This window comes from Ixodes scapularis, unplaced genomic scaffold (assembly GCF_016920785.2).
Source record: "Ixodes scapularis isolate PalLabHiFi unplaced genomic scaffold, ASM1692078v2 PGA_scaffold13__105_contigs__length_92229423, whole genome shotgun sequence".
NCBI classification, from domain to species: domain Eukaryota; kingdom Metazoa; phylum Arthropoda; class Arachnida; order Ixodida; family Ixodidae; genus Ixodes; species Ixodes scapularis.
In genome coordinates this window covers 87036317-87045855 of record NW_024609839.1, presented here as the reverse complement: position 1 = coordinate 87045855, position 9539 = coordinate 87036317, and positions in this window count along the sequence as shown.

The window sequence follows — 9539 nt, the reverse complement described above, 5'->3', positions numbered from 1 at the left end:
TGTTTTTTTTTCTTTTTTCTGTGCAAACGCTTTTTAATCGGGTGAATCAACCGTAAAACAATAATACACGTGAAGGGCACTGCGCATGTCTCGTATTTTGATTAGCGCCACTACTCCGCACTGCGCATGTTTCGTATTTTGATTTGCGCCACTACTCTGGCCTGGAAACTTTCAAGCACTAACTTGGAGAAGCAACTGCTGCTAAGTTACAATATGAAGTAAAAAGCGTACTTTTTTTAAATTTTATGCAATAAAACGATGTGAGGGGCGTTTTCTAGTTTTTTCTAAAATTTTGTTTTGTGTTATGGAAAAGTAACTGTAAAGTAACGTCGTTACTTTTTAAAAGTAACTGTAGCTGTAACGAGTTACTCTTTTGTTGCGGTAACTGTAACGGTAACTTCACTACTTTTTTCTGAAAGTAACTGTAACTGTAACGAATTACTTTTTAAAAGTAACTTACCCATGACTGTCTGAAACCCACACGCTCATACCAATACATCTAACCGGCAACCGCTTCCTGACAGCCAGGTAAGTCTCGCCTGAGCTGGGTATTCGAAGTGAAAGACCCATGGTTCCACAGGGGTCGTATCTGGTTCACGCAGATATACAGGGTGTTTTTGTTTTATTATTTACAGAACTTTACAGATCTTACAAAAAAGAAGGTGGCAGATACGTGGACGCCGTCTTTACTTATATCTCTAGGGCTCGGTGGACAATAAATGGGCAATTGACCGTTTGCGATGTTTAATAATTAACCAAAATCCGTTAGTTAACTTGTTCATTAACGGTTTAATTGGCTATGCTGCAATTGCAGTTTTAAAGGGGTAGTGAAACGAAATTTTAGCGCCGATCTTGTTGCATAAATATGGGCTAGGGACAGGCACCACCTCGGAAATATAAATATTGCGCTGTAAAACACAGGAGAACTAATTTTAAACATAATTAAACGATTTCAAATTCTCATCTGGTGGATGGGGGGAAGTTCTCGTGACATCACTTGTGCCAAAACAGCAGCGCCGTTCTGCGGCAATACGGCGTGCCGGCAGGATTCGCCTAGGCCTGAACGCGTTTGCAAAGCCTTGGCGGAGAAACCCAAAGCGTAGTTGGCCACAGTGAGCTCGTTCTCGTTGCGGCTCTTTGCACGACACGACCCGAGCATGCTTCTGGCACGGCCGGTATTAGTTGCTGCGAGTCGCGAGCTGCGAGCCGACGTTAAAAAGGATATGTTTGAACTACGAGGGTGTCAGCAAGAGCTACGCAAATACCTTTTCACACTCGGAGCGGACACGCGCGTTTGATCGAAGTGCTGGATTCGCTCTGTTAGACCGCGTTTCGGTAAGCGCTTCTGGACCGATCTTTTACGATTGCAACTCGATACTGACATGACACTCGGCAAAGAGAGGTTAGACCGACATCGCGTAGCTCCCAGGAACTGCTATAGCTCGACAGTGACGTAGCGTCGAGTCAGAATAAAAATGGCATACTATAAATAACAGAGTTTACATACCCAGTTGCGAAGGTAATCCGTATGGCGTTTATTTGAGCTCTATATCACACAAAACAAGGAGATAGAATCAATGAGAGTCCCTATTCGACGACAGCGTTCGTCACCGCTGTCTCGGAAAACAAGGAGATCGAGATGACAAGGGGAAAATATTGACCTCTGAAATTTAGTTCAGGGATCAAACTACTCATCCGGTAAGGGTCCACAAGGGTCGCGCGGGCATATTCCATTCAGCAGGCCAGCCGGTCATGGACAGACGGTCTTGGCCAAGGACCGCCGGAGCAACGGTGCGCCGAGTCGATGTTGCTGCTAGGCCTACTATACAGGGACGGCGCCAAGAGGAGGCGAGGGGTGGCGGGCGCCTCCCCTAAAATTTCTTCTGCCACCCCAAGTTGAAGCCGCTTTGTACACAAATAATTGCCTACGACGTCGGCTTAAAGACCCAGTGTAACGAGTGTCCAAACTTTAGAACCGTTCATGCCTTTTTTTTTTTCTGTTAACTTCCAGTCACTGGAAGTTGTACCGCGGGCGAGTAAGCCATCAAGCGCTTTAGAAAAAGCAGCTCCCCTTTGTGACGCCTGCTGGCTTTTCTCTCCGTACTCCGCTCTGTGGTGCTCATCTTCAGCGGAGACCGGAGACGTGAACGAAGGGGAGCTTAGTTAGAGTCCAGGTCATGGGGAATTCCGGACTGTCTCAGAAAGGGAAGCAAAAGGTTGTGAGTCTGAGCACAGGAGGCAGAAGTCCCTGCTGTGAATCTGTGATACCCCCAACCCCCCTCCCCTTCCCGTCTTCCTTCTCTTCTCGTGTCTCCGCATTTCCCTTTTCAATGAGCACACCGCATAAGCTATCTGCGATAAGCCCGTGGGCGACAGCAAGAGCAACCCCCCCCCCCCCCCCCCCCCCCCAAATTTTGGTTCGCCTCCCCACTGCCCCCCCATTATGAAGATCCTGGCGCCGTCCCTGCTACTATATTCTGCCGAGCTCGCTCGGTCGGCAGAATCGTGGCTGTTGTAGCTCTTCTCGTGTGTTTGTGGATCCTGCGTTCTTGATCGTCGTGGTCTGTTTTAAGTACTCCTTCCTTTTTTTCTTGCTGGTTGAAGTCGGGACGCACGAGAAGAGCACGAAGAAAAATAAATGTCCGTTAGTGGCCGATACCAAGTAACTGAGCGACGCTGTCGGCCTTGTTGATTTGATCGTAAAAAGTGCGTAAGACAGCTTCGGAGCTGTCGTAGGATTCTGTCGTAACCTGCGCAGAGGTTACGACAATTTCGTTTCGAGAGCACGGGTTTTCTCTCAAATTTGTCGTACGCACTTTTTTCGTCGTGAATTCGCTTTGAGAATCCGGCCTCAGAGCTGGTTTTGTCAGCGCTGCCGTGGTTGCCGACTTGCCGTGGTGCAGCGTGCGTGCAGCCCTTGCACATCTCAAACGGCCACGTTGTCACAGGTTGGATGGATGGATGGATGAATACGGCTGAGCCCTTTGGATCGGGCGGTAGCTTACGCCACCTAGCCATTTTGTTTTACCATTTAAGCTTAGAATATTTAAATGTGAAATCTATATTCACTCCGCAGTGCAAAGAAAGTGAGGCTATGAAACCCCCTTGCCATCAGTGAATAAGAAAATACCTAGTTTTCTCTCGATTTCTGCCACCATTCACTTAATCTTTGCTTGGTAATCTCTACAGTCTTGAAATCCACTCTCCCTTCGCTGTCTCTAAAACCCAATGACTTTATTAAATCTATGTTGTCTTCGGTAGGCATAGGGTGAAGCCCTTTACAGTAGAGTATCAAGTGCTCAGCCGTCTCGTCCTCCTCTCCACAAGCAGTGCACACTGTATCAATTTCCTGGTACTTCACTCTGTATGTTCTGGTTCGCAGAACACCCGTTCTTGCCTCAAACAGCAATGAGCTTCCCCTAGAATTGTCATAAATGCTTTCTTTGGCAATAACTCTTTTGTTTAATCTATAGCTTTCCAGAGCAGTCTTTGTCTGCATTCCCTCTAGCCACCGATCTCTTTCTGTGGCCTTAACTTTCTTCTTAACTGACACTTGCTCTTCCGTATCTTCGCTATAGCCCAAAAACTTTCCTCTTAATTTCCTAGTGCGCTGTCTCCACTTTGTGTCTACACTCCTCATGTATAAATAGCTGAAAACCTTTCGTGCCCATTGCTCCCCATCCATTAGCCTCAACCTATCCTCAAATTCTACCTTGCTCACCGCTTCCCTGCTCTCAAATGATGCCCATCCCATGTCTCCTTGTACTCCCTGGTTTGGCGTTTTGCAATGCGCCCCCAAAGCCAGTCTACCTACTCCGCGCTGTTTTATTTCTAGTTTCGCATGCACTTCGGATTTCATGCATAGCACTGCGTTTCCAAAAGTCAAGCCAGGCACCATGACCCCTTTCCAAATCTCTCTCACCACCTCATACCTGTTGTAATTCCAAAGTGCTCTATTTTTCATTACAGCTGCATTTCTGTTGCCCTTACCTATTATATACTTTTCATGGTCTCTGAGATATTCTGCACCATCACATATCCATACTCCTAGATACTTGTATTTACTAGCTCTCTCAACTGTAATATTCTGTATCTTCAGCCTCTCAACTTCATCCTCGTTAAAAATCATGACTGCCGATTTTTCGCTACTGAATTCTAAACCTAATTCCTCTCCTTCCCTACCACAGATGCTCATTAATTCCTGCAACTCTGTCCTGTTGTTAGCCATTAGTACAATATCATCCGCATACATCAATCCCGGTAAGGATTGCTGAATTTTTTGGCCTGGCTTACTGTAAGAAAGGTTGAACCCAAGCCCACTCTTCTCTAGTCTATCCTCCAATCCTCTCAGATACAACATAAACAGCAAAGGCGATAACGGGCACCCCTGCCTAAGGCCTCGTCTTATCTCTATTTTCCCTGTCGCCTTTCCTTCCCATGTTATAATCACCTTGTTATCTTTGTAAATGTTCCTTAATAGTGCTGTTAGTCCTTCATCTAGGTTTAAGTTCTCCATTATGTCCCACAGGTTTCTTTGGTTCACATTGTCATAGGCACCCTTGATATCCAGAAATGCCAGCCAGAGCTGTCTGTTTTCTTTTTGCGCTATTTCTATACACTGTGTTAGAGAAAATAAGTTGTCCTCCAACCTTCTTTGTTTTCGAAACCCGTTCTGTAACTCGCCCAGTATGCCCTCGCAATCTACCCATTCCTCCAGTCTGTTCTTTATAATCTGCATTACCAACCTGTAAATAACCGGTGTCACGGTTATAGGACGATAATTCCTAATATCAGACTTATCTCCCTTTCCCTTATATATCATACTCATCCTACTAAGCCTCCATTCATCTGGAATATTTCCTTTTGTTATCATGGTACTCACTACCTCCCTTAGTTTTGCCTTAGATTTAGGACCCAAATTCTTCACCAGCTTGATAGGGATACCATCTGTGCCTGTCGACGTGCCACTAGGGACTCTTCGTTCCGCCTTTTCCCATTCTCTTTGTCCAAAATCCGCGATATCACAAACTGGACTGCTACTTCCTTCGGTTCTCCTATCTTCCACATGTACCCGTTCCCGAAATTTCTCCTCCATCACTGCTCCTATATATTGTATCGCATCATCTCCCTCTAATTGATCTCCCTGATGCGAGAGTATGAACCTCTGTCTAGCTTGCGTTGTTTCACCGAGTGAGTTCAAGTGCTCCCAAAACTTCTTGGCAGCATTTCTATCTTTCTTACTTACATTACTCATCCATTCCTCACCCTTTCTCTGAATTTTCGCATTGATCAAACTGGATGCCTCTCGGCGACATGTTACAAAATTGTCCCATTTTCTTTTTACTTCCGTTTCGGACTCCCCACTACGCTTGGAATACCTGTGTTCTCTAGAGGCTTCCTGACGTTTTTGTATCGCTTGCTTCACTTCTTTGTCCCACCAACTTTTTGGTCTATGTCCTTGCTTCCCCTTTCGTTTACTCTTAACTTTGTCTAGTTCTAGAGAAAAAAGCCTAGTTAGGCTCTCATAGGTCCAATCTGTATGCCGTTGCCCTGAAACTGCTGCCTCTATTCTTTCAACAACTATTTCCAACTCTTTGTCGCTGCAGAAAGTTTGCTTTGAATTATGTTGTCTAGTTTCAGCATTTACTTCTCTGGCAAAATTCAGCTTAATACGTTTGTGATCACTACCAAGACTTTTGGAACCTTCTTCATCTATTTTCATTACTTGTAACTTACCATATATTTTGTGTGACATGAGTACGTAATCTATAGTTGAATGCAGATTGCCAGTTTCCCAAGTTATGTGCCCGTCACACTTCTGACTGGTATTACATAAAACTAAGTCATGTTTTTCCACCAGTTCTAGTAATATGCTTCCAGTTGAGTCCGTATACCCATCCAGACCCTCAATATGGGCATTCATGTCTCCCATAATAATTATTTCGGAGCCTTCCCCTAGTTCACTAATGTCTCTTGATATGCAATCAATCATTTTTCTGTTTTCCTCTTTAGCACCTGTCCCTGTCCATAAGTAAACCACTCCAAGGACTGTTGATTCCCCAGCGACTTTTCCTTTCAGCCACAAATGTTCGGCGCACTCCTCTCTGATCCTTTGAAAGTTCATATTCTTCTTAATAAATGCTCCAATTCCACCTCCCTTCCTCGTTCCCTCCATTCTGTTGCATTCTTCCCACACATAGCCAGGTTGCAAGGTGGCTGCTCCATGTCTCTGAGATGTGTTTCCACAAACCCATACACCATTAAATCCTCCTTTCTTAGTTGCTCCTCTACCTCTTCCCATTTTAACCTATTTCTACCACCCTGCATGTTAATATATCCAATGTCTGATTGTGCTGATTTTTTATACCTGTTCTTACGTTTTCTCCTCTTTTTAACCCTGGGTGCCTCTCCTGACTTTGTTGGGTTTTCAGTTACTTCAGTGCCCCCAGGGCCCTCGGTCCCCCCAAAAAAGCAGTCACCGTGCGGCCCATCCTATCCCCCACCCTGTAACCCGTGGCCTCACTGTAGTGAATGCCATCTGCAAAAGGGCGGGAGCCAGCCTCGTACACTTCTCTGTTTACTTCCATTACGTCGTACCGAAGCTGTCGACTCATACCCTTAATTACTCCGTTGGCTTCGATAACCCTCCTCTCCGTTAACCCGGACTGCCCCCGAACTTCTGGAATGGTGCACACAACCACATGCACATTCTCAGACACGTCCCTCAGCTTACGTATTCCCACGTTTAGCTGCTTTCCGAGGTTCTGGCTCCTACCCTTCAGCACATCATTAAGCCCCGCATGAACTATTACTGGGTTCCTTCCCTCCCGGTTATCCCACACCCCCTCACGTGCTGCGGTCATAGCATCCACCATACACTTCCCTGGCTGGACCTCTACGGTTACCCTCTGGTCTCCCTTCACCCTGGTATGTACACCCCTCCTAACCCGTGCTACGTTAGAGCTCCCCACTACCAGTACCCTAGATCCCGCTGGTGCCTGCGCGCCTTTGTCCTGCGACTTATCTCCTGTCACCTGACTGCCCGACGCCTGCTGCTCGAAGGTGCCATTGAGCTGAGGTTCAATCAGCTCTCCAGCGTCGTCGAGCCCGCCTGCCAACAGGCCGGACTCCCGACCACCAGGGACCCCAGCCTGCAGACTGGTGGTTCGTCCCGCTAGAACTGACACTTCCTCCTTTCTTCCCTCGCTACTCTCACTCGCTCGAATTACCCCTTCCAGGCGCTCTACCCTACTGTCACACTCCCTCTTACGCTCCTCTAAACCCGCCTTCCATACTTCCCCCAGCTCTTCCGCCTGCTTCTTGAGGCCGACCCGCTGCTCCCTCTCATGATTAAGCTGCCTAGTCAGCTCCTCTACCTGGGTCGTAAATCGTCGACGCGCCACCAAGTGGCAACGCTCGTAACCACAACATTCACGCCGTAGCCTTTCCCGACTGGCACAAGTGACGTCACGAATGCGCCCAATATCCCAAGACGCATCGCGCTCTCCGATGGCCGATTTTTGAGCGCGCGCCCAATCGGGCCCATTAGGGTGAAAAATATAGCCATCCGTTCAAAATACAAACGCGCGATTATGATTTATGAATATCATTGATCATATTGAACCTATTTCTGACCATAATAGGTGTATTTCAAGTTTCGCTTCAGTATCCCTTTAAATTGAGTCATTATTAAAGGCTAACATAATTTCGACAATAGACCGATCTCAGCAGCCAGTTTGACTACGCCACCGCTGCCGCAATGCATCGAGGGAACTTTAGTCTTTCTGCGCGTGCGACAACCTGGCTGGAGCTCTGTGCGTGCAGGGCACGAACAGTCTCATGCACTGCCGATTGCCTCTTGTGAACTAAAGTTATGGCTGCCTCGCGTATGCGTCGAATGCTTGGTGAGATCGGTCTATTGGCGAAAAGGCAACGAGGTTCGCGAAATTCATCTTTAAAAGTTTGCCTTTCTTCGCATGATTCAGAAACCGTGTGATGACAATGATACGCAGAATAGTGACGTAGCCGTCTTGAGGTGGGCTTGGTATTGGCGACGTGAGCGATCGAAAGCGTCGCTGTGGTCGGCCCACCACAATTGGCCGAATGCTGACTATGACGTTAGCAAAGGATGTCTCATCGACGGAAATAAGAGGAATGTAAAAACTTCAATTTTGACGGTGTTGGCAGTGTTGCTTTGAGAGCGCTATCATTTCAGGCTTCTGCCATGCCCATTACAAACACCATCGAACTTGTTGCTCACAAGGTAATGACGTCACGAAAGGTAACTTTACACACTGGTATATTTCAGCGTTTGTACGGCAACAGAGCGACTTAAAACCTCCAAATAAAGCACGGTTTGTCAATTACTTCCTTCATGAAACAGCAGACGCTCACAATTCAAGCTCGCGTTTGATTTCGTTGTCCGCGGGACGTGATTTCTATCAGAAAATCTACTTTTTTTTTTTCCTTTCGGTCCCGCGACATATCGTATAGCAGACGAACCCTCGTCGTCTGCTCCCGCTGCTCGCCGGCCTCGTTAGAGCGAGTGCTTTGATGGGCTAGTTGGTTCATGACTAAATTTTTTTTGTGACTTTTCCCTCATCTTTTAGTTATTTTCAATGCAAGTATTTTGTTTTAATCCTTATTTTCAGTTTATTTCTTCTTCTTCCTTCGCCTCTTATTTCTTCTTCTTCCTTCGCTTCTCATTAAACAGTCAGTTGTAAGTCAGCGCTCGTGTTGTCCTGTTCTTTCTGTCCTATGTTCCGCGCTGTTCCATTTAGTCGTTAGAGCGAGGCATGGCGGGATTGCATTTTAGCGCACTCTCGATTTTCTAGGTGCAGCGAGTGCATGCACGCGTGGGGTGTCAGCGATGAAACGAACTCGGAGGGTGCAACCACTCGTGGAGTGCCCGCCGAAACGAACCCGCTCCACGCTGCGGGTGGGCACGCGTGGGCACGAGTGCCGTGAAACGAACTTCGTTCAGTGCAAATTAAAGGGATACTTCAACGGAATTTGAAATATTCCCGTCGTGTTCAAAAATAGGTTGAATATGATCCACAATATCCGTAAATGACAATCGCACGTTTGTATTTTGAGCCTGGTGGCTGTATTTTTCGTTATAAACGGCCCACCCTGGCAAGCGCTCGGAGAAGGCCCAGCGGAGACCACGTGACATCCAACGCAATCGTGACGTAGGTCGTCTCAGGACGAGCAAAGCTACGGCGAGGCTGACGTCGAGAGGATGGCTTAGTCGTTCCAGCCACCGAAGCGGTTGCTTTTGTACGAATTTTGAGTGACCGGTTAATCTTCTGTAATCTTGTAGGGGGACAATAGCGACTTCAGCGACACACAAAAGGCATTCTGGGGAAGAGGAGAGTTTCTCCTGTTCCTCTTCTCTCGTCGTGGCCGGAGGCGAGACAACCTCCGTCACTAGCTGTCAAGGTTCCTAGACGGGCATTACAAGCGAGGCGTTAGCGACATCCACCAGGTGTTCTTTGCTAATCGTTTAATTCGTTTTAAAATATTCCTTTTCGTGACTT